A 5,914-nucleotide genomic window follows, 5' to 3' on the forward strand; every position below is an offset into this window, starting at 1 on the left:
TATCTTCTGTGTCTGTGTCAATTGGTTTCCCTTGTCTTTGTTGAAGAGGGTCTGTGCAGTCCTTCTGCCTAGTCCGCCATCTTGCTGGAACTCCCTTCCAGACTCTTCTTGAACCCTGGTATATATCATGGTTATGCCTGTGTTCTTTGAAACATAAAAATACTAAGAATAGGAGCTCTGGTGGTGTGGTGGTTAAGGCATTTGGCTGCTAACCAAAAAAGCTAGTGGTCTCAATGGCAGTGAGGTTAGCTCCCTCTTTATGCTGGTTTGCACATATATAAACCTTTGCTAATATTCATAAAAATCACAGTAAGACCTTTTTGAAATTGGCAGAACGTGATTCGTCTGTCCTGTAATTTCAGTTGGCTAATGGGATTTGTACAAAAAGAACAAGAAAGAATTCATGATGGTGAAACCTAGAGAGAATACAAGAGTGTTATACACAGCACAGATGTGGGTGTATGTTTGTCTCTTTGTGTGTGTAAACGCTGGGTGAGTATCTTAGCTGTTTGATGCTGTAAAATCAATATTAGGAGAGTTCACAGAAACACTGGTGGTTTCTGTAGTGATATATTGTGTTGTACTGTGCCTTGAGAAACCAAGATGCCTATTGGATTCTTGAGAATTCATGATAAGAAGGTATGATTTTTTTTTTCCCCCTCTAATATGCCTCATAAACAAAATGGAAATTTAAAAATTTAATCCGAGTCATAGTGACCCTTCCTTGGGTTTCCTAGGTGGTGTCACTACGGAAGTAGATTGCCCAATCTTCCTTCTGAGGAGTGGCTGGTGGGTTTGAGTAGATTGCCCAATCTTCCTTCTGAGGAGTGGCTGGTGGGTTTGAACCGCCAGCCTTCTGGTTAGCAGTCAAATGCCTTAGGCACTACACCACAAGAGCTCCTAATTAAAAATATCTGTAGCAATATTTAGGCTGTCTCCTGTGGTGGTTATGTTTGTGTGTCAACTTGGCTGGGCCTGGTTGAGTGGGTGGGCAGCTGCATGTATTTATTCCCTATGGTGAAACTGGTAATTAACTCCATGGTGGAATCTGTTGGAGCAGCTGAGTAGCTGCTTTGGATATGTGGTCTACTTCCCATATATAAGAAATAGGTTTGGAATGGTCTCCAGCTCATGGCATGCTTGAACCCTGCATGTAACCATGTCGTTATTCAGCAGCCTGCCATGCTCTGCTGACCTTGGGATTTTCAGTGGACTTGAATGAATGGCCTGCTATGTTTTGATAACATCGGGACTGTGCCATTTTATTTGTCAACTCTGGGCTTGTTAGCCTTAGCAGCCAGCAGCTGCCTGAGTGAAGAGATACCTCTCTTCAGTGGGTCGGGAACAGGTGGCAGAGCTGAATCTCAAGGTTGAGGCGCTTTCACCCAGCCCCTAGACCCTGGCACTTTGAACTTGGACTTCTAGCCTCCTGAACTGTAAGAGAATAAAAACTGTTTATTCAAGCCATCCTATTTGTGGTATATTCTTGTCAGAGCAGCACTAGGTAACCAGAACATCTACCAATGACACTAATGGAAATATCTATCCATACTGAGGCTGTGAGATCATTCATTTATTACAGAGTTCCTATGAGGTTCGTCATGCCATGTATACTCAATGATAAAAAACTGCAAATATTTGACTTATACATGTCATGTATAAGCCAATGTATGAGCCACTAGCCAGAATGCAATGGTAAGTTGTTGGGAGAGGGGAGGTAGTTTATAATCATATAATTCAATCTGGCTGTTAGAGAGTGCAGGAGTTAGGGTCTGGTAAAATCCCTGTTGGTTAGGCTCTGATGAAATAGTTTCCTTGAGGGCAGGCCATTGTTGACAACAAAGCACTGTTTCAAATAGGTTTCTTTCCCCGCTTCCTTTCCTGGAAGAACTAGGGGATTTTTCTCTGAAGGTCACAATGAGAATCTGGTGCTGTGTCTCATGGTAAAACTCACAAAAGTATGATAGACCTCCTAATGCTGGTCCTCCAGGAGTTTTTCCCTCTTAAGCCAGTCCACACTCAGTCTCCAGCAATAAATGACTATTTCTAACCAAAGCTGGATCCAGCTGCAGTGACTGTTTCTGCTCCTAGTAAGCAGTGATTCTCTGCATCAGACTGCTTGTCTCTCAGATTTTCAGGGTGCTGCTTTGTCCTGTGATCTCATTTCTCTGATGTATGTACAAAGAACTGCTAATTTGTAGTCTTGCAGTTTTTTCTCCCCTTGTGAAGAGGGGAGATAAGACTTCTGAGCTCTTGACATGCCACACTAGAAACCAGAAGTCATCATTTTACAATTGATTATTTGTTCAAAACAGTTTTGAAATAGATTGCTTGATAATATTTTGAACATAGCAAGTTAATAAAGTATACTGTTAAAATTAAATTCACATGTTTATTTTTACTTGTTGAAGGTGACTATTGGAAAATTTTAAATTGCACACATGTCCCTCCTTTATGGCTTACGTTATATTTCTTTTGGACTGCACTGGCTAGTAAAGATGATATCTGATTAGGTGTTGTTCTAGGAGAATCCCAGAGGCACAGAGTATGGAGTCTGGCCTACCAAAATGCAAGTTGCATGGACTTGGAAGGATGTGGTCATATACATGATTCCCTTCAATCTTTATGACATCCTTTTTTCCCCCCTTTACTGTGATTTGGGTGCAATTTTACGAAGCAGATTAATTTTACATTCAATATTGCACATACCTTTTTTTCCCAAGACACTGATTGCAATCCCCATAGTGTAACAGCTCTCCCCCCCCGCCCCGCCTCCTCCCTGTGATTACCTCTTCCCTGTGTCCTTCTTACCTATGCATTCCTGCCTCCTTAACGCTTAACTTTCTCCCTATACAAATGCCGCCCTTCTGATCTCCTACGCTTGACCTTCCTAAGGAGTAGGTCTCCCTGGTTATTGTTGCTATGTGCTGTCACTCATAGTGACCCCTCCTTGGGTTTTCGAGGCAGTATCACTACAGAAGTAGGATTGCCCAAACTTCCTTCCGAGTAGTGGCTGGTGGGTTTGAACCGCCAGCCTTCTGGTTAGCAGTCTGGTTACCAGAGCTCCTGTCTCCCTGGTAGGCCTGTCTATTGTTTGGTTGAGAGATGAGCCACGGGAGTGAGTCCAGTTCCAGGCCCAAAGGGTGACTCAGAGTTTCACTAGTTTCTATCCAACCAGTAATCCAGGTCTTTCTTGTTTTTTTAATTTTGTTTCACATTTTTGTCCCATTCTATGCAGGATCTCCAATTTTTATCCACTTTCAAGTGCTTGGCATTGGTAGCCAGGTACCAATGGTCTTAGGGTTGTGTGGGATGTTGATCCCATGGTCCATTGGTCCCTTGGACTAATTGTTTCCATATGCCTTTTATTTTCTTCATTCTGCTCTGCTCTGGATGAGGAGAGACCAATAGCTGCATCTCAGATGGCTGCTCACAAGCTTTGAAGACCCCAGCTGATACTCTCCAAAGTAGGATGTAGAACAATGGTTTTGTGTATTATGTTGTACCAATTGAGCTTGATTTTCCCCAACATAGTAATCATTGGCTTCACTTTCTAGGTATTGAATGGAGACTAATTGCATTTTTGTCATTATTCTATGTCTCCCACCTCAGTAGATATAAGGATTCCTTGTTCAACTAGGTAATAAAACATTCAATTATACCATTTGTCCAAGCCAGTATTTCTTAAAGACGTAAAGTGCAAGCATCTGAGTTGAGTTGGCCTGAGTGACCTATGGACAAAGTGTCTGGTTCCTAGTTTCTGTATAGTCAAAGTCCCTATCCTGATTTTGTCTCTTACTTTGTACCAATTTTCCTTTTGCAACTTGATGTAGTTCTGATATTGAAATACCGTAGGTAAATTTCTCCTGACAGTGTTCAGGAGTCTCCAATGGCAAACAGACATCATGAAACCAGAACACTTACTTGAAGAAAAAAAGGCAAAATGAAAAAGAAAAGCAAATTACCTGTTATTCCTAACAAAGAATGTCAAAACACAGGCTGGTGTCAGAGGGAAAATAAGGGATATTTACATGTGAATCTTAATGACATCCCTGCCGTTTACTTTCATTTTTCAGAATTCAAAATCCCCTCTAAATGTTCAGCAGGAATTTTCCTATAGAGATGTTTATTTTTGTTTTTCCCTTGAACAGAAATAATTTGAGGTTTGGAAATTTCAGGCAGGGTGCAAGGCTGCAGGGATGCCTTATCAGATAGAAAATTCAAGATGTTCTTAAAATTGTTTAGTAGTTCAATGATACTCAACAATTTTCCTCATTCCATCAGTTTAAAAATAGTGTTTAGTCAGGATACAAATCCAGATTTTCTGACTGCGGAAGTTTCCTTGCATATAACATGACCAATGACAGATTGCTCAGTAAGCAAAATAAGAACAGCCTTACTTGTGCTTACTTCCTAGTCTGTAGTGAACAGTTTCATGTTTTTTACCACAAAGATGTGGTGAGATTCTTTCCGAATTTTAAACCATGCTGTTGTTGTTGTTATTTGCCCTCAAGTCGGACCCGATTCATAGTGACCCCTCCTCAGTATCACTCCTGGAAATAGGTTGACCAACCTTCCTTCCAAGGAGTGGGTGGGTTTGAACCGGCAGCCTTCTGGTTAGCAGTCAAGTGCCTTAGGCACTATGCTATCAGACCTCCTTTTAAACCATACAGTATCCCCTTATTCTGTTTGAATGATTGCCTCTTGATCTATGTTCAAGTTCTCATGAGCACAATTAAGTGTTCTGGATTTCACAATGTTATACATAATTTGTTATGATCCACACAGTCAGATGCTTTTGCATAGTCATTAAAACCAGATACATCTTTCTGGTATTCTCTGTTTTCAGTCAACATCCATCTGACATCAGCAATGAATGATATCCTTTGTTCCACACCTTCTTCCTGAATCCAGCTTGAATTTCTGGCAGTTCCCTATCAAAGTACTGCTGCAACTGCTTTTGAATTATCTTCAGCAAAATTTACTAGTGTGTGATATTAACGATATTGTTAGATAATTTCGGCATTCTGTTGGATCACCTTTCCTTGGAATGGGCACAAAGATGGATTTGCTCCAGTCTTCCAAATTTCCTGCCGTAGAGCTGTAAGTGCTACCAGCATTGCATTTGTTTGTTGAAACATTTCAATTGGTATTCTGTAGATTTATATAGTAATTCTTTTTCTCAGGGCTTTTAAACATTTCTTGTGATTAGAAACATCCCTTCCTCCTCAGCCCCTCAATACATACACACAGAACATCAGAGCAGAAATGATTCATAAGTGCAACCAACACTGGGTGCCTTCGACTTGATTCTGATTCACAGGGATGCCCCATGGCGTTTAGTGGGTTCTAGCTACTGACCTCTTGATTAGCAGCCAAGCACTTTAATTACTGCACCACCAGGGTTTTCTTATTAGGAAAACAGTATATAGCATATTGGAATTCCTTATTCTAAACTTCCCAGAGTAGAATAGCTGTTTTCTAGGCTTTATTATTTGCGAGAGGAGATCGTCAGATCTTTCCCGTGCAACAGCTGGATGGGTTGAACCTTTGACCTTTAGGGTATTAGCCTAACGCTTAACCATTGCACCACTAAGGCTCCTTTTCTGAATTCCAGTTCTGTTTTTTACTTTCAAAATAAAACCTACAAAACGTTAACACTACATGGAAGACCACGGAAATATGTAAATGAAAGAGAGGATGATAAAAATACGTTGGTACGCAATTTGTGGTGATTTGCTAAAATCAGTGGGGAAAAAAAGTGTAGATATATACAAATACATATATACCTTAAAAAAAAAAATCCTCCGTTGGATATAACTGAGGCTGCCGAAACCCGGGATCGAACCAGGGACCTTTAGATCTTCAGTCTAACGCTCTCCCAACTGAGCTATTTCGGCTACCTGGAGTCGCC

The 5,914-nt window shown here is 40.9% G+C and overlaps 1 non-coding gene across 1 annotated transcript; it reads right to left on the reverse strand.

Annotated features, from left to right (window-relative positions):
* Positions 1 to 5,827: 5,827 nt before the first annotated feature.
* On the reverse strand, positions 5,828 to 5,900 carry TRNAF-GAA. Its single transcript has one exon. It is a non-coding gene; the product is annotated as a tRNA-Phe (tRNA).
* Positions 5,901 to 5,914: the final 14 nt, after the last annotated feature.

The sequence above is a fragment of the Orycteropus afer genome, unplaced genomic scaffold (genome assembly GCF_000298275.1).
Source record: "Orycteropus afer afer isolate SDZICR_OR568_19922 unplaced genomic scaffold, OryAfe1.0 scaffold04871, whole genome shotgun sequence".
NCBI classification, from domain to species: Eukaryota; Metazoa; Chordata; class Mammalia; order Tubulidentata; family Orycteropodidae; genus Orycteropus; species Orycteropus afer.